Source organism: Dermochelys coriacea, chromosome 9 (assembly GCF_009764565.3).
Source record: "Dermochelys coriacea isolate rDerCor1 chromosome 9, rDerCor1.pri.v4, whole genome shotgun sequence".
In the NCBI taxonomy this organism is placed as follows: Eukaryota; Metazoa; Chordata; order Testudines; family Dermochelyidae; genus Dermochelys; species Dermochelys coriacea.
Genome location: NC_050076.1, coordinates 103,462,848 through 103,481,286, shown reverse-complemented (window position 1 = coordinate 103,481,286; position 18,439 = coordinate 103,462,848). Strand labels below are relative to the sequence as shown.

Here is an 18,439-nt window from a genome sequence, read left to right as displayed (position 1 = left end):
GGAGGGAATGGGAAAGACAAAATGTGTGATTACTTGTTATCTGTCTCCACCAATAAGTAAACTCACTTCCTTGTTCTTGCTGCATCTCCTCAGGTGTTTCTGTCCATTTTTGCAACACACCTCACAGGGAGTGAGCTCCTTTGCCTGTGTTTTATTGACCAAGAAGATGAGTGTGGTGTGGGGGAGGTGGGGAAAGGGTTTCTCAGCTCCAGATCCTCTTTGGCCTCCTCTCTCTTGAGGTTGCAGGTGCCTTTTTCCCTTGGAGATGGGATGAGGAAACTTTCGCCATATGCAAAGTGGATTTCTTAACGAGGACAAGGTTTAGTAAAAACAGAGGAAACGGCATAAAAGCAAAAAGAAATTTGTTCTCATAGCCAGATTTACATTTCCCTTGAGCTAAGGTAAGGGAGGTTCTTTGTGAATGTAGATGCTAAAATGCAAGAAGTTTCTACTGAGCATGTGTGAATTGTGATTCTCCTCCCACCCCCATGGCTTATAAAGTGGCCATATTTGGGCAGATTTTCTTGGAGATGGGAGCAGGCACATCCTGGGCACAAAGGTCACCCCTTTGTCCAACTTCAAATCCCTGCTCCAAAGCCTGGAGGTACTAGAGTTTTGCAAACAAATGGTTACTGGAAACTTTTTACTTGGGCAGGACAGCAGATTTACCCCTATCCTCATTGTTGGTAATGGCTACATTGTTTTGGCTGAAGTTTATGATAATAATAATTCAGCTTGGGGCAGACACACACCATGGAGAACTCCATCCAAAGAGTTAAAGTTTGGCAAGGTTATAAGCAACTGAAAACAGGCTCCTCTAAAGGGAAGTGTCTGGCAACTTTAATAACAGCGGATGCTACCAGCAGCCTCCTCATCCCCCAAATAAAACAAGGAAGGTAAAGGTGATTCTAGATAAAGAATAATATTGACTCACTGTGTGCAGTGTAAAACAATCAGATTCAAGTTCCCAGTTTGAGTCATTACATACATTTGCCTTAGCTGAGAGATTCATATGTGGGCTGGGGTCTGGACATGTAATTCCCTCTAATGTTTGGGGAGATTGTTTGTTTTCAACAGACTGTATCTCACTAGGTTAACTCCTGTGCAGACCATTGCACATAATAATAGATTACAAGTGTTTTGGTGGTTGCCAATTCTGTTTAACTCCTGGGCAGCCACAAAACTGAAGGATTGCATCTCTGCGTTGGGCTTCTTGGCAATTACTGGTTAAGTTGCGGGTTTATGTTGTTGCAGGTTCTTTCCGGATGTAAAAACCAAGTAAATAGTTAAACTGCAGTTCCTTTATTAGCTCCCAAAGCAAAGTTCTTTAGAGCATGACACTGTCACAGAAAGAGAGGCTATTAGCAGCGCACAGTTGGAAGAGTTTAACTGCAGGCACTGTTTAACTGTTGACTGACTGACTGGAGACAGGCTTGGTTATCTCTAGAGCCTGTTCTGTGTGCCGCAGGGGTGCGAGTTCATTCTCTAATTCCTTCTCACAGGGCTGTCCGCTCTAGCCTGCCTTTACCTGAATCTTCAGAATTCCTCTCATGCAAATGCATGTGAAGACTGAGCTTCTGGAAATAAGATAGAATCAGCCTTTGAGACTTAACCCCTGGCCAGGGGTCGCAATTGTGGCAAGGCGTAGGCCTCTCCCTCAGAGTCCCCTGGGATGTTCGGATGTCAACACCAGCTCTCCCTGACTCAGCTGGTACATCCAATAAAGCTCCCAACAGCCCCAGAATCAGTCCCTTCAGATTTTTTGTATTGAACACAACAGTCCATTGCCACCTCAATGCCACTGTGACAGGGTGCTGGGCAAGGAGTGCTTAGCCAGCCCCCTGCCATGCCAGCCCCAGTTAAGGGGAGTAGGTGGGAGCTGGCTGAATACGCCTACGCCTGCCTGGCAACTAGCTATGGTTGCCTGCCTAATTAGCCAGGGGCTATAAAAGGGATGGGGGGGGGGGACAGGAGGAAGAGAAAGGGAGAGGCCAGAGGCAGAGAGGGACGGTTGGCTCTGGTCTGCTACTTGTAAAGCCTGGCTGTGAAACAAATCTGTATACAGATAGGAAGGTGGTGGCAGGAAATAGCTACAAATAAAGTGCACTGGTGATTTGCATCAGCCTGAGGCATCCCTGACTGGTTTGTGAGGGCATCAGGGGTAGAAGTAAGAGGGGCCCAGCTGTGCCTTGCTACAGCCACACAATCTTTATAGGTTTCAGAGTAGCAGCCGTGTTAGTCTGTATCCACAAAAAGAACAGGAGTACTTGTGGCACCTTAGAGACTAACACATTTCTTTGAGCTCACAAAAGCTTATGCTCAAATAAATGTGTTAGTCTCTAAGGTGCCACAAGTACTCATGTTCTTTTTACAATCTTTATAGACTTCATAGTCCCTTCCTGTGCCCAGGGTCTACTGCCAGGCCTCCCCTTCTTTTGCTTTTTGCTCTCTGCCCTGGCTTCCCATTAAATAGCACTCAGTTCAAGCACTCTGGCCTGATAGTCAGAACCCTTAATGAGATTGGCCCTAGCTACTCCTCCCGCTCCCACCCAGAACTGCTGTGTTCCACCTGAACACTTAAATCAATGGGGGAGACTCGCCAGTGTGGAGACAGAGCTGGATCATGGAATCACTCCTGCAAGAGACTATGGCTGCCACCCAATTTCAGAACCAAATACATCCAATCCCCTCCCCCCCGGGGGTGTTTTTTGTTTTTGTTTACTGTGGAGTGTGTTGATACGTTCTTCACATACACACAACCCAAGCACTATAAACTAGTCCAGGTCTTTCTCAGACTGACTGGGCAGGAAGAGGGGTTTATTGTTTCTCTTTTTAAATACTTGGAGTGTGCTTGGGTACTATGGTGATGAAGGCCTTATTATTGATTTAATACTTAAATTGTACTGGCACCTAAAAGCCTCCATCAGGTTGACCCCACGGTGCTAGGCACTGTGCAAATGGATAATAAATGCTGTACCTCAATAGATGACTGTAACAGACCATCATAGAAAATGTAAAGAAGTCCTCTATAAACGTAATTTTCAGGGACTAGAAAACCGGGCTTTTTCTCCAGGTGTCTTCTACCCATGGATTATTCAGAAGGCTTGTGTAATAAGTTGGTGCTTAATAGAATTATTTCCATGGTACCTTCATCTGTATTCGTTTAGGAGTATTAAAAGTTTGAAAGTAAAATCTAATATAAACATGGAACTGTCTGATCAGGCTTAACTATAGAAAAAAGTCTTTTATTAATGTACCTATATGGGGTAGGAATGACTTGAGGAGTAAACTAGACAGAGGCCCGGGATGGATTACAAAACATACATAGGTAAATGGTAGTTTCCAGTTGAGAACCCCAGCTGTAGGGGGAGTGATTCTGAGTTCACTAGCAGTGGTGTGACTCGAGTATATCCACTGAAGTCAGTGGTTTTCTAGCAGGCTAAAACTGGTGTAAGTGAGGCAAGAATAGGGGTTCACACCACTTCCACACAGAATTGTGTGAAGTTGTGCAGACAGTTGTACTTCCACATTCTTTTTCCTCCTTTGTGTCTTTGGGCTGCATCCTACTTCTGGTGAAGTAAATGGGTGAAGGAGCAAGCTTTTGGGGCCTGATTCTGATTACATCTACTCTGGTGCATATCAGAAGTGTCTTCACTGAGATAAGCAAAATTATTACACTGCTGTCAAACTGGTGTGAGATCAGAATCAGGCTCTTTCTCCTCTTTTGTATAACTAATAACCTAGGGATCAAAAGAATAAGACCAGTTCCTGCTAAAGTCAGCTCCATTTGGGATGCCATATTAGATTATGAGAAGATGTAACCAACCGTCTGCCACAGGAGCTCCAGTTGGTTGTGCAGATGTGGATGATGAAGGAATTACAATAAAAAGTAATGGCAAGAAATGCTAGTTGACCAAAAAGGGACTTGCTGCTATTTTAGAATTCTGAAGATGATAATGAGCCAGCCCTTTACCTAACCCCAGTTTTCCCAGGGCGAGGAGCACTGTGCCCGGACAAGAAAGGGTTGGCATTGGGTGATGAAATCTAAACATGGAAAGATTAGGAAATGTTGGTGATCACTGCAGAAGTAAAGTTGGGGCTTCTGAAATCTTACCCACAGGCAAAACTGAGGGGTAAATGTGCCAAAATTGCAGCTTTTTGTGGTTCTCATTTTAATACAATAGACGTAAAAGTTTACTTAAAATTAAGTAAAAAGAATGAAGAGTGCTCTGGGTAGGTTTAGGGGTTCTCAACTGGAAACTACCATCTACCTTTGTATGTTTTGTAATCCATCCCGGGCCTCTGTCTAGTTTAATCCTCAAGTCATTCCTACCCCATATGGGTACATTAATAAAAGACTTTTTTCTATAGACAAACCCTACCCCCCACCTCCATGTCAGGGGAATCCTGACAGGCAGCAGAACCAATGAAGTTCTGCAGCACGAGGGAGGCTGCAAGGGCTCCTGGGTAAGACGTGGGTAGTGTGATTGGCTGGGAGACCTGGGGCTATGCAGATGCAGTGAACACCATCGAGAGGCTGCTTTGCAGCCTAGGAGGAGGTGTCCATTCCCTGACAGCACTGAATGTGCCCCCTGAACGTGCCGTCCGTCCCCCGCAACCCCACCCCCGGCCTGTGCCAAGCCTATTTACTCATACTTAGTGCAGGGACTAAAATTAGGCCCTTTGTCTCAGTTTCTGCCCAGTCTTCTGGACACGGCCCCAGAACCACTGCACAGCCCCGCGTCCTCCGCTCTTGCCAACAGGGTGGCAACTAGGATCACAGAGTGAACTCTACTTCTCACGCTGACATACCGGCTATGGAGGCCCCATTCCTGCTGTTTGGCGTTTGGGGGGTTCCTCCTCCCCTTCTTCCTGCTCCAGGCCCTGCCATGATACCTGGGCTGGGCACTGTGCAGAGGGTCTGGGATAAGGCTCAATCCTGCAAAGTGCTGAGCACTCCGGGCCACTCAGCAAAGCATGTGTCCAACGTCAAGCCCTCGAGTGCCCATTGAAATCAACGGACTACTCAAGTGCCCGACGTCAAACACATGCTGCTGGATTGGCCCAGAGTGCCCAGCACCTTGCAGGATCGAGCATCTAACATACTAAAGCATTTAACACCTCTTATTATCCTTCTGGCATGCAGTGAAGGCACTTCCCTTGCACGTACTGCTGCACGTTCTGCATTTTTAATTGCAACTGATACTGGAAGTTACAGTGACTCACAAGGGTAACTTTACCTGTTTTCCCCTCTCCTTTCACTGAAACCGTATGGATTGTTTTACTTCTAATCAGTAGGGCCCTACAAAATTCGTGGTCCATTTGAGTCAATTTCATGGTCATAGAATTTAAATAATTGTAAATTTAATGATTTCAGATATTTAAATCTTAAATTTCACGGTGTTGTAACGGTAGGGTTCCTGACCCAAAAAGGGCCTGTGGGGAGGGTCACAAGGCCATTATAGGGGGGTCGCGATATTGCCACCCCTACTTCTGTGCTTCTGCCCTCAGAGCTGGGCCCTCGGCCAGCAGCCGCCACACTCCGGCTGCCCAGCTCTGAAGGCAGCAGCGCAGAAGCAAGGGCGGCATCATATGGTATTGCCACCCTTACTTTTGTGCTGCCACTGGTGGGGTGCTGCCACAAGAGCTGGGCATTTGGCCAGCAGCTGCTGCTCTCTGGTCACCCCTCCCTGAAGGCAGCGCAGAACTAATACTGCGACCCCCCACAAAAACCGTGCAACACCCCCCACAACCTCCCCCTGGGTCGGGACCCCCAGTTTGAGAAACACTAGACTCCCCTGTGAAATCAGTATAGTATAGGGTAAAAGTACACAAAAGACCAGTTTTCAAGGTCTTTGATGCATTTTTCACAGCTGTGATTTTGGTAGGGCCCTACTAATCAGCGTTAAAATGCTATTTAGAGTTAATTTATATCTAGATTCAGTTCCTCCATAAAACGTTCTGTGAACATATCAGCTCTGCAGTTTCATGTATAAATACACTCATTTCTTAATCCAACATCGTTTTCCAGAAAGCATCCTATAATCCCATTTCTCATTTTAGCTAAAACCATATTTTTAAAACCAGGCAACATCTTTTCTCTAACATCTCTCATAAACAAAAATCTACTCTATGATAATCAATATCAAGGTATCCATATCAGAGAGGATATCTGCCTTTCTTAGGCATCCAAAAGTCCCGTTGATTTCAATGCGCCCATGGAAGGCAGGATCAAATCCTTCATGTATTTTCTAACGTAGATAAAACATTTTATCTGAAGTGGAAAAAACAGTGATATGAGAGAGAGAGAGAGCGTGAGAGACGGGCAGAAATTTAGTTTTATATTAGCTTTGCTCCACAATACTTTTAACGATGGGTGGGAAGGTCCTTTGCTATTCATAAATGTGCAATACAATCCACTGCAGAAGTTTTATTGATATATAACAGTGATTCTCAAACTTCTGTACTGGTGACCCCTTTCACATAGCAAGCCTCTGAGTGCGACCCCCCTTTATAAATTAAAAACACTTTTTTATATATTTAACCATTATAAATGCTGGAGGCAAAGCCAAGTTTGGGGTCGAAGCTGCTGTATGAACTGGCACAAACATTCCTCTGCTGACTTGGGTTTCCAAGTATGGGATGTGCCTATGTGCTGCGGCACATGCAGAGCTCAGAGACAGCGATGATGAGCATGACAGAAGAACCGAGATAGAATAGAATAGAAAATTACACTCACTCTGGCCTTTTGCCTCTTTCCTTTCCATATCCTGAGAAGTAAATCAAGATGAAATAATTAAACATACCATGTATAAATGCATATTTTACATTCCTAAATTTCAAATCTATTGTTAGACTGAAATGTCAGTGCAAGGGTCATTAGCTTAAATGGGCTTTGGATCAGCATCTTAAAGCAGGACAATATAAGGCACTTGGAGATGCCGCCAATTCTGCCACACCCAGTTTTTCATTTTGTGTGAGAATTTAGAAAAATAATTCCTCATTGAACTTTCTAGTCTCCCTTTATTTAACTATTGCTGAGTAATAACTCCTCTGCCTTGGTGCAAGAGATCCATTTTGCTTTCTTGTATTGAGCCTTTATGGCAATTTAAAGTCAGCCACTGTTCGCTGAAGTGTTTCTATTTACTGCATTCTCCGGCTATCAGTGTGTGGTATCGCTTTGTTCTGGTACATCTCTGACAGCTACCCTAGCTAGTTTATGCCTCTGTAGATAGTTATTAATTTGAGTGTCTCTTTCTTTCAACCTTTTCCCACTTGCTGAAGCATTGCTAATGCAAGACTGCCAGTACAGTACTTTCCCCTCCATCTCCTTTCTGCATGGATAAAGTTACTCTCTGAGCCTACTATACAATATACACTCACTCTGGCCTTTTGCCTCTTTCCTTTCCATATCCTGAGAAGTAAATCAAGATGAAATAATTAAACATACCATGTATAAAATGCATATTTTACATTCCTAAATTTCAAATCTATTGTTAGACTGAAATGTGCTAATGGTCGCCATCAAGCAGGTCTTTGATCTGTAGATTAATCACAGACCTGGATAAAATTGATGGGTGTGCTAACAACCCCTTTTTCAGGCTAAATAGGAGGAGCAATTAAACCTCTTTATGGAGTGAAAGCTGGATACAATAGACCCTACTGCCCAAGGTATTGGACTGCATGGCAGAGCCTGAGCAGTGTTAAGCCCTGTGATCTGAGACGTTTTGCTGGGACTAGCTCAGACACACAGGGGCTCTCAGTTCCTTCTAGGAGTTGATTTGTTTTGTGTACCCCAAGTTTCACCTCACTTAAAAACTGCTTGCTTACAAAATCAGACATAAAAATACAGAAGTGTCACAGCACACCACTATTGAAAAATAGCTGACTTTCTCATTTTGACCATATACTTAAAAAAAAAAATCTATTGGCATATAAATATTGTACTTACATTTCAGTGCAAAGTATATAGAGCAGTATAAAGTCACTATATGAAATTCTAGTTTGTACTGACTTTGCTAGTGCTTTTTATGTAAAACTAGGCAAATATCTAGATGAGTTGATGTACCCCCAGAAGACCTCTGTGTACTCCTGGTTGAGAACCTCTGGGCTAGGGGATGGCTTTGTTACAGGTATAGGATGGGGGGTGGGAGAGGAGGAGGAGAAGCAGCATGAGCATGACTCTGGGACAAAGCTGAGAGACTGCTTCTTTTGGGCCCAGGACTGGCTGGAAAGGCACATTTGGATTTCTGATGAAGGAAGCTGTCTGCTTCTGTGTGCTCCTATTGTGTTCATGGAAATGGAAATTTGTGGACATTCTTTGTAAATAAACAAGATTGCACAAAGAAATATCTGATTCATATAATTACTTTCTCCTCCTAATGGAAACAACCTGGCAATACCCTGAATATTGGCTAACTGCTTGCGCCAAGAGGAGGGCAACGCTATTTTGTGAATATAAAGAGAGTATAATTAATGCACACAGATGTCATTTTATGGGGTTTGTGCTGCTGGAGCTTACTTCTCAGTAGCTAGTCAAATAGTGACTTTCTATTTTTTAAAAAAATGCTTCATGCATAGAAAATATTTTATAGAAACTTTTAAACGTCCGTTTTTATATTAAGACCTAAGTAACAATAGCAAGACGTTTTTTGAGAAAAAATAACTCACATACAAAGAATAATGGTGTTATTTTGAAAGCATTCTTCATGGAGAATACAAGTTATGGGTCTGCTCATTCAAAACTTTCCTTGAAGTTAATGGAGATGAAGGGTATGCAAAGAATGAGAGTCTAGGCTGTGTTTTGTATGAAATTCAGGGCCGAATGGTTTTGTTGGGGAGGTGGAGATAGGGCGAAGAGGGAATCTGGAGTAATTCCACTGAAGTCAGATGACCTCTTCCAGATTTACATTAGGATAACTAAGCAGAATTTTACCATTGCACATACCTACTCTGTGCCCATTTTACCAGTATGGGAATGCTCATCATTGAGATTTTAAAGCACATTTTAAATTTAGATAATTAGGATGTTCTGGGAGGATTTTTCCCTCAACCCAGAATGTGGTCTATCAATATTTCCTATCCGATGTGGGTTTCTTTGGAAGTATCGAGTTGCTCTCATGTGTTCTAGGTTTTACAGTGTTGAATGCTCATTGTCATGTTACCTGTGAGCGGCTGAGACCAGGCCTGTCTTTTCACTGTGTTTCTATATAACACTGTGCACAATGGAGTGCGGATACCCTGACCGGTACCTGTAGGTATTATTGCAATACAAATAATAACTTCTGTAACCGCCATAACTGATGCAATGGTCTACTGAGTAAATGTGACACTTCATTGAAATGCCACTAATGCATAGCTAGAAAGTATCTCCTTGTGGCATGATGGAGGGCCCACTTAGCTATATGTCTTCTTGGATTCCTTTGAAATTAAAACATTTAGGTCTTATGTGAATAGTCCCTTTGAAATCAACAAAATCACATGAATAAGGGCTTCAGGATTGGGACCTAAACCCCCGTCTCGCTTCCCTGCAACCCTCCCCCCCCCGCAAAATTATGTTAAATTGCTCTAGTTATCCAGGAATAAACCAGCAGTCATGTGTTCATTTTAAAATCCTGTGTTTTGCCATTTAATTCCTGCTCTACTTAATTATTGTAGGGCTGGAAATTCTATGACTCTAGCTTTCCTACAGTGATGTTAAAGAATTTTATGGCTACTGTAATGTGCTGTCCTAGCTAAAGTGACTAGCGAAAGTATTTGTGGAAATTCAGTGTTTAACCGTGAACATGTTTGCTTTTATAGGGAAAGGAGGAATCCAGACTAATGCTTTCAGCAAACAAATCATGCTGTCACCCCAACACGCTCCTCTTCAGAATGTAAGTACATGCTGAAAACCAAATTCACGTTTCGCTTGTTTATGAATCAGTTACGGTGGAGGCCGTGAATGGCTGGAGTTAGTGTTATCATTTATTATTTGCATTGCAGTAACACTGACAAGCCCAATTCAGGAGTGGGGCTTTATGGTGCTAGGTGCCGTAAAAAGAGAGCACAGAGCTGGAGATCTTACAAGTTGCGAAGTGTGTGTGAAACAATGTAAAGGGGCAGGGGGAATGGGGAAAGCTAATAAAATCGTGCATAGGCCAGAAACATCTCTACATGGGCCAGAGCTGCATAGCCAGATGGCTTCATGCTGCTTACGTATGATCTGAACAAAACTGTGTAACGTAAGCTAAATATCCAACATCCCTGCTGGCTGCCTACCTAGCTAGTATCCCTTGACAATTTGCTGTACTCACTGGGGGTGGGAGGAGGGGATGGGATGGGTGTGTGTGTGGAAAGTGTAGTGGAGAGAGTGGCAATTTTAAGATAACATTTGTCAGAGGAAAAACTGAAGCAAAAATAAAGAACTGTCCAATTGTCTGGTGAAAACATAGCCCTTCAGAAGCAAAAAACCATGCCATTGCTAACAATCCCTTTTGCATTGAAGAAGGGAGGATCGTTTCATTATATCACATCTGGAAAAAGACTAGAGCAAGTCCTAATATCTCTTTGATTTTCAGACTTCACAGGGGAAAGGGTACAAGGGCAATGCAATTAAGACTTGCAAGCAGGAATGGGCAAAGCTGAGGAACACCGTTAATAGACCTCAAGTTAACTTGGACAAGGTGAATTTCAAAAAAGTAAATTAGACAGTATAAGATGGAGTGATGGCCCTAATTCCATCCATTTAACCCCAGTAACTCCTCATCCTTCCAGAGAGCTGGGCTGGGTGACCTGTTTGAGTACTCGAGGTTCAGACCTTGCCACAGCATGTAATCCCTAGCAGAAGTAACAAGAGAAGGTGTTTTGTAACCCAGGGTATACATGTTGAACATTTGAAGGGCTAGGTACAAGCAGAGATTGAATTTAGAGCAGACTGTTGTTGGCTTTGCGACACTACCGAGGAGCAGGTGTTAATGACAAGTTGCCCTTGTCTGTCTCTGATTTAACATCATTCCCAATAGAGACAATAGGAGCCAGTGGATTGGGTTTCTCATAGGGCAGCTCACTTTTGGAACGTCCTCCAGTGACAGGCTATAGTACAACAAGTGCATGTGCACCTGCCTCAGTTTTCCCTTTTCTTTCTGCAAGCACTTTTAAAATATCAGTAAAATGTGACTGTGAAGCCAAAAGGCTGGGGCTGAAGTTTAACACTGTTAAAACTGAGCCAAACTCTCCCCTTCCACCCCCCGCATCATTAGCTAAACCATTCGCTCTATGATTTGCTTTCCATGTTGTGTTTCTTTTCTGTGGCTGTGCTGCTCAATCGCCGTTCTATTCGTAATAAAGGCATATGCTATCTTTCGAAAGCATCTAAGTGACTTAGCTGTACAAATTCCATTCAAAGGGCGTGCTTCTGAATCACTTAGGTGCTTTTGACAATCCTGCCTTACATGCGTTACAGCACCACCCTACTCAAAGAGGTTTGAGCCTTTGTTGGCTGGCACTCCAGCTTTGTGGATGAGTTAAAGCCATGTAAGTAAACATGTTCCCTGCTGTAAGTAAACCCATACCCGATTTCCTCCATGTGTAAAGAACTATGGGCTTGCTCTGTCCCAGCCTCGAGATTTCTCGTCACAGTTAGTGAGCTGTTGTCAGAAGTTCTCCTTGAGAAACGGTATTTCTGTGATCTGGTTAGCCATGGATCCAGATAGGGTGCAGTTCTGTATTGGCAATGCTACTTCAGACAGGGAATGAACAGGTCAAATGGGGGGTTGTGATGTGTGAACATTTACTGTAGAAGAGACTCTCAGGCAGACTCTCACAGTCAACACTTCTTTAGGTCCTTAAGGGTACGTCTCCACTGGAATAAAAGACCTGGGGTACAGCTGTGGCTGGCCTGGGTCAGCTGATGAGCTCACAGGGCTTGGGCCTGCGGAACTAAATGCTGCTGTGTAGATGTTGGGGCTCTGCTTGTGGGGTCCTAGACCTTGGGCTCCAGCCCAAGCCCAAACATCTATGCAATGTTTACATCCCTGCAGCCCGAACCCCATGAGCGTCAATTGACCCAGGCCAGCTGTGGGTGTGTAATTGCTGTGTAGACGTACCCGAAATGTCCCAGAGCTCTTGGCTGAGATTTTTGTCATCTCCTTGTCTCATTCTCATTTCCCCTGCCTGTATTTGCTGTTCTCTTGTGCTGATCCCGAGCAGGGTGTGCTGCTGACAGGCCTGGGGGTTGCTCAGCATTCAGCAGACGCCCTGTGGACGCCCACAGCTTGCTCAGCAGGTGAGTGTTTGATCACACCAGGCTGAGCCAAAGGGTCTGCAGTACAGACTTTCACATGAGGGTTAAGTGACTAAAATGGGCTTGTCAGTAAGTAGAACTGGAGTGGGAAATCAGGTGCGCAGCAGCCATTTTGCTTCCCGTAACATACCAACTTTGACACTGTTTGCAAGGAAGGGTCATTCAGTCTGAAATTATGGTAGTTTATAGTGTAAAAAAAAAAGTTAAAATCAAAACAAAATGCTCTGAAATTTTCAGAATGAAACACTTAGATTGACCCAATACAAAAAACAGTTTGGATGATCAGTCCATGTACATTTTCAAGATTTTGACTTTTCTTCACAATCCAGGATGGGATATTTTTTTGAAATCTCTCTTCCCCTCCCCCCGAATGAGAGAACCATTTCCCACCCAGCCCTGTGAACCATAAACAAACAGAGCCATGGCCTCACCCCATGGAAATGTCTTAAGGGACTTAAGAAATGATAGCTGTTCTAGAGAAATTTTGAACCATCCTATAGAACTGAATAGAGAAATCTGTCCCTAGCATTCTCTATTGCACCAGATAGGTTTTTAGAGTAATTTCAATAGAACTACATTGCCTTTATTTCCTGTTAAATACTACAGGACTTTGGCGCTTGTTGGCAATGCCAGCCCCTGGAGATGCTCTTTCAGAATGTAGACATTTGACATTCTGCGTATTACCATCTTCCCAAGAGTGGCTTGCTTCAATTTGCAAACTCGTTAACAGCCAGAGTGAGAACACAAGAGCTCCTGAAATGTGCTGCATGAGCCATGCAGATCACCATTGTTGACTATGGAAATCCTGTGCTGACGGGCATAAGGCACAGACTGCATATTTATAAACAAAGTCCTCCTGGCCACTTTAATAGTGCTGCCATATTCTGCAGGTTTGTGCAGTTTCTGAGCAAGCTGGATTATCTTTGCTCCATCCTGTTGGATGTAGACCAGGTAAGTATTTGCTCAGCGTCCTTGACAGCTCTCTAACTTTTGCTGTGCTCCTCTAGCAAGTTCTGCATTTCTTCAGGACCAAGCACTCGATGTATCGTTGAATTGTATTCTTCTTGCTCTGTAACACTTACTGCACCAGGGCTTTTATTTTTCTCTGAATAATCTGACTTTCCGTCCCTGGATTTATTGTACAAAATATAGTCTTTAGCCTTGCTTGCTGACCAGTCTGCCTTCCTCTCAGGGGCTCACTTAATTTCAGCTCTGCTTTTTTAAAAATTTTTTTAAAAAAAATACTTCTACAGCTGTAATAATGTGGTTCTGCAGTGAAAATGACCATGGAAAAATGGCACTTCTGCTACCTGTGTGTATTACTAGTCAGTTCTAGTGGCTTCAGTGGCTAAAATAAGGTAGCACGCCAAGGTTGGTATGCTCATTTAGTGGTTGGTCCACACAAGAGGTTAAGAGTCTACTAATGCTACCCGATGATAGAGTTATACCTTATAGAGCATGTGTAAAGTTCTGATGTTTTTAGCATTGAAGGTCCTATGTTGGCTGGTGGTTACACCAGCACAGCAGAGAGATGGTGAACTGGGTATGGTTCCTTTGTGTTCTTCACCTAGTAGAAAAATGTACTGCCTTCAAATCAGCTAAACCTATTAGTGCTCAGTTAAGGCAATGGGGTTACACAGCTGTCATGGACGGCCTAATTAAGTTTGCACAACATTTATTTACTGCTGACATGGGAAAAGAAAAGAACCCAGATTGCTTCTCACATGCCAGGTTAACTTGGCAGGGCTGACAGGTAAAGGGATGCATCTTTTTACTTCTCAACGGAGCACATTTGATGTGAAAATCATTGGTAGACAGTGACCAGGGTTAACCCCACAATGCCACTTGCTCCAGTTTAGCTTTTCAGATTAGAACATTGGCCCTTTCCATTAGGGCTGGGAGGTGGTATATTATATATGGTGGTAAATTGCTATAGAGACTCTCCGGAGTGAAATGAAGTGGCCACCTATGTTTGTTTCTCTTTCTCCCTCATGATGCAGGACAGATCTTTGCAGCATCTTATAGTCCAGTATCTAGGACATTGCAACCTGCAGAAAGTCATTTTGTCTTACTTTGGTTTCTTTGTCTCCTAGGTTTTGCTTCCCACTCTCATGCCTGTCAAAACAGAAGTTTTCCCCCAAATATGGAACTGGCTTCACTGATATATTTGTGAATTATTGCTGTCAGATTTTCCCTTTGAACTTCCTTGTTAATTTATCTTCAGGAAGCATAAGATATCTCTGAGACAATTAATCCAAACATTCAATTAAAAAGAGGCAAATTTAGAAAAATCTCCGATTAAATATTTAATTAGAAATCTGAAATGACATAAATGAAGAAAACCTAAAAGGCCTGCTGTAAAAGGCAGCTGGTTAAATGCCAATCTCTCTGTAGTGATTTGGGATCACAGCTCAGGCTTGTGATCTGTGTAAAGCTGAGGATATGAACAGAAGTTCTCCATAGTTACATGCAGGCCTGATCTTGCATTAGCTTTTCCATAGTCCCCCTCGCACAAAGGGGCTAATGCCATCAGGAGAAGCCCTGGCAGCACGGCTCCATAGGCGCCATGGTGCCTGGGAGTCAGGGCACCCCAAAGCGTGTGCAGATGACTCAGGCCTCCTGTGAATCTCCCAGAATCTGCATCTCCCTGGGCAGAGGCAAACTGCAATCCTACCCTGAAATTATTTGGGAAACCTTTGGGTGAATTGCTCTTGTGGAGCTGTCCCACTTCCCCTGAGCGGGTAGAGGCTGGGAGTCAGAGGTGGGAGAGTAAGTGAAGACTGTTCTGTAGTGAGAGGGACCGTTGGTGATATTCGTATTAAGGAGCAAGGTGTGGAAATGCATGGGAGAATAATGCAGTGCCAGCTGGACAGGGGAGAACAGCAGTGCAGTTTGCTGGGAGACACACTGGGAAGAGATGGGCTGCACAAGTAACTGAGCTGTCCAGCAGTTCAGCCAGTGGAGTCACCCAGATACCCTGGGGCTAGGGGGCCTGTATTGTGAGTTATCCGCTCCTGTGTACAGGGGTTCTGGGAATGTAAAAACAAAAGCCAGAGTTTCTAGCAAAGAATGAGAAGTCATTCTGCAGTCCCTCCACACACTCCCCTGGCGGGAGTGGGGGTGGGGGGGGCAGAAGGGGCAAAAGTTTCTCACTACAGCCTGAAGGGGCTGAGAGATCGGCTTTTAATGAGCATGAGATACAATGCAGCTGCTTTGCCAGCTCTAGTGAGCCTGGAGGTGGACAGGGGAGCCAAATGTGTATCTGCTCCTGACAAGGTATTGAAGAAGGACCCTAGTAAGATGATCTCATAGTGGCAAACTATAACAAAGGGTATAGGTTCCCTGCCTCCCTGCTGATGACTCGCTCAGTTTACAGTTTCAGGTTTCTGACACAGTTTAACGTCCCCCCACCAACTCATCTGCCATCTTGAAGGGGTGACAGATTCTTCGCCTGTCCTCCCAGCAGCCCTTTCTCCATCCTGGTCTGCCCCTTCTGCTATCCGCCTTTTAGCTCAGGTCCCAACCTGGGAGCCCATTGCCCAGCCCCTTGTTCTTTCTCTCCTCACACCAGCTTCCTGAACACTCACTGAATCCTCTACTTCTTTCTGCATGTGCATGTAAAAGCCGCCCCACTTAAGTGCCTGTCCATGTTCTGGGCAGCGCCTCTGTAGGTGACTGACTGTGTCCATCATCTCTGCAGATTCGTGGGTTCCCACCTCACATAAAACCACCTCACTTTGTTCAAAATGACCTGGCTGACCTCACTGCCCTGCCCAGCTGCCCTGACTCTCTTAGTGCCCTCCTTGAACCCCGTCACTGTCTCCCTCTAGTCTAAGTGCCTAGTCCTCCCTTTGGGGGCTTCTCCAATCTCATCACTTCCAGCTCCCCTTAGTCTCGCCCTGGCTCCCAGCTGGGAGTGGGTCCAAGCTGGGAGATGGGTCCATTCTCCTCTGGCTCCCAGATAGGAGCAGGGTCCAGCCACTGAGCTCTCCAGGGAAGCTGGGGCAGCTGGGCTGTAGCTGCCTGGCTTTCTTGTCAATTTCATGGCTCCTGCTGTTCAATTGACAAGACAGCCAGCAGCCAGTGTTGTCCAAACCACACCGACATAAACCCTACACCTCTTGAGGAGATGGAGTTACTATGTCGGTGTAGCAGGGCACTTACCTCGGCAGGAGCAAGGCTATAGTAGACACTGCCATAATTCGGTCAACATAAGCTGCTTTACGTTGAGCTAGCTGTGTAGTGTAGACCAGCCCTTCGACTGGGAATTCTAGTGCAAGAGAGAGTAGTGAGCGGCGTAGTTCCACATATTATCCAGAAGGCTCTGCCAGGTCACTACTGCTTCGTAGGTATGCTGGGTTCTAAGCACTAGGAACACAGCGAAATGTTTGGATGTGCACTTTGTTCTTTATTTCCAAATTCCAAAAGTAGTGATCCCCAAATGTAGGGGATCTCAAGTATGGACTTTGTGCAGGGAATAGTTTTTGCTCGTGTAAGGTCTGCACCTATGGCCCACTGCCATGGATGCCCCATCACACTCCATGCTCCTGCTAGTCTTTTATTTTTTTAATAGAAATGTAGGCCATGTGGAAGTCACTGTGACTTGTATGTGCACAGGGCCAGAAGGATCAGCCTTTCAATCCCAGAACAGCTGCAAAAGGGTAAGAGGTGATTTTCAAAGTACACAAACTTGTGAAGCAGAAAGCGTGCTGCCCCGGCTGGCACAAGGACTTCTGGGCAATGAGTAACTTGCATGCGCACACACAGGTTAGTGTGCACACTTCAGATTAGGTCTCTCATTAAACTTTTTTCTAAATGAACTGTCAGGAGACCAGAAAACCTGCAGTAAAACCATAAGGCATGTCACTGAAATACACACAGCTACAACCACTAATATTAGACATTCGTCCCCTTTCTGTAAAGAATAAAAGTAATGTTTATTATTTTAAATTAGCCATGCAAATGGTTAACTTGAACAGAAAATTATCTTTATAAGGCTGGAAAATGCTGTAGGTGGTAAGATGTGTCCAACATCCTCATTTGAAACTTGTCGCTTCTCTGAATCCCCTTGGAAAAGGAGACCTGCACCTCCACATTAGGTGATGCTGGGAGAAAAAAGGGTTCTTAGTGACAGATTCCCCACAGACCTAACCCACTGCTCCCTGACAGCAAGTCTCCAGCCGGTGTTATATGGTGCTGTGCTGACCTTTCACCTTCCAGTGCCAAAGCTAATCTGAGCAAAAAGAAAAAGAGTACCCGTGGCACCTTAGAGACTAACAAATTTATTAGAGCATAAGCTTTCGTGAGCTACAGCTCACTATGAAGTGAGCTGTAGCTCATGAAAGCTTATGCTCTAATAAATTTGTTAGTCTCTAAGGTGCCACGGGTACTCTTTTTCTTTTTGCGAATACAGACTAACACGGCTGCTACTCTGAAAACTAATCTGAGCAGTTACAATGCTTCTGGTAAGCTTTCTACAAAACAAACAACCGTTGAGATAAAAGGCCTTTTAACCAAAACTGAAAGCAGAATCTGGCAGTGTCTACTTTAGCTACTGTTTGTGGAGCACTGACAACGTATCCAGCACTGCCTGCACCTAGGGGGTAGGGAACGCCCTGCCCAGAGGAGACAAACGCATAAAACAACTGGAGACACAATGCACTGGGTTCAGCACACAGTGGGGCTGCAGCTTTGCGTCCTAGGCTCCGATTAAGAAACAGCAGCACTGTTCAGGGTGGTGGGATGAAGACTAGCAGGCTGCATGGAAGGACTGTGTCCTGAGGAGGAATCTGGCAGACGTGTAGCAAGCGTCCAGTCACTCCAGCAAATAGAGGGGCAGTGTGGACATGAGTGAGAGGGAAAAGGATAAAAGGCAGTAGGTCAGGCATGAAATCTTAGAGTGAAAGGACTTTGGGGCTGGGGGCATCTATTCTAAGAAAGGACACGACACAGTGAACAAAGTGTGAATTTACAGTAACCTTGTAAATACATAAAAGATGTAGCTAGTAGAAAAGAGATAGTTGGGTAGTAAGCAATGTGCCATAGCTTGCAGCTGTGGCCTAACATGTACTACAGCGCATGAACAGCTCATGACCTAGGTGGGATTGACTAGAAAATTTAGTAGCCTAATCATAAAGTGTGTGATACAATGTATTC

The 18,439-nt window shown here is 44.5% G+C and overlaps 1 protein-coding gene across 5 annotated transcripts in view; it reads left to right on the top strand.

Annotated features, from left to right (window-relative positions):
• The window catches only part of HTR2C (5-hydroxytryptamine receptor 2C), a 435,189-nt gene that overhangs the window by 77,514 nt on the left and 339,236 nt on the right, over positions 1-18,439 (top strand). For all 5 annotated transcript variants that reach the window (XM_038416392.2, XM_038416394.2, XM_043492300.1 and 2 more), the window contains one exon: positions 9,802-9,875. The gene's annotated coding sequence lies outside the window, so the exon portion shown is untranslated. The remainder of the gene's footprint in view (positions 1-9,801; positions 9,876-18,439) is intronic.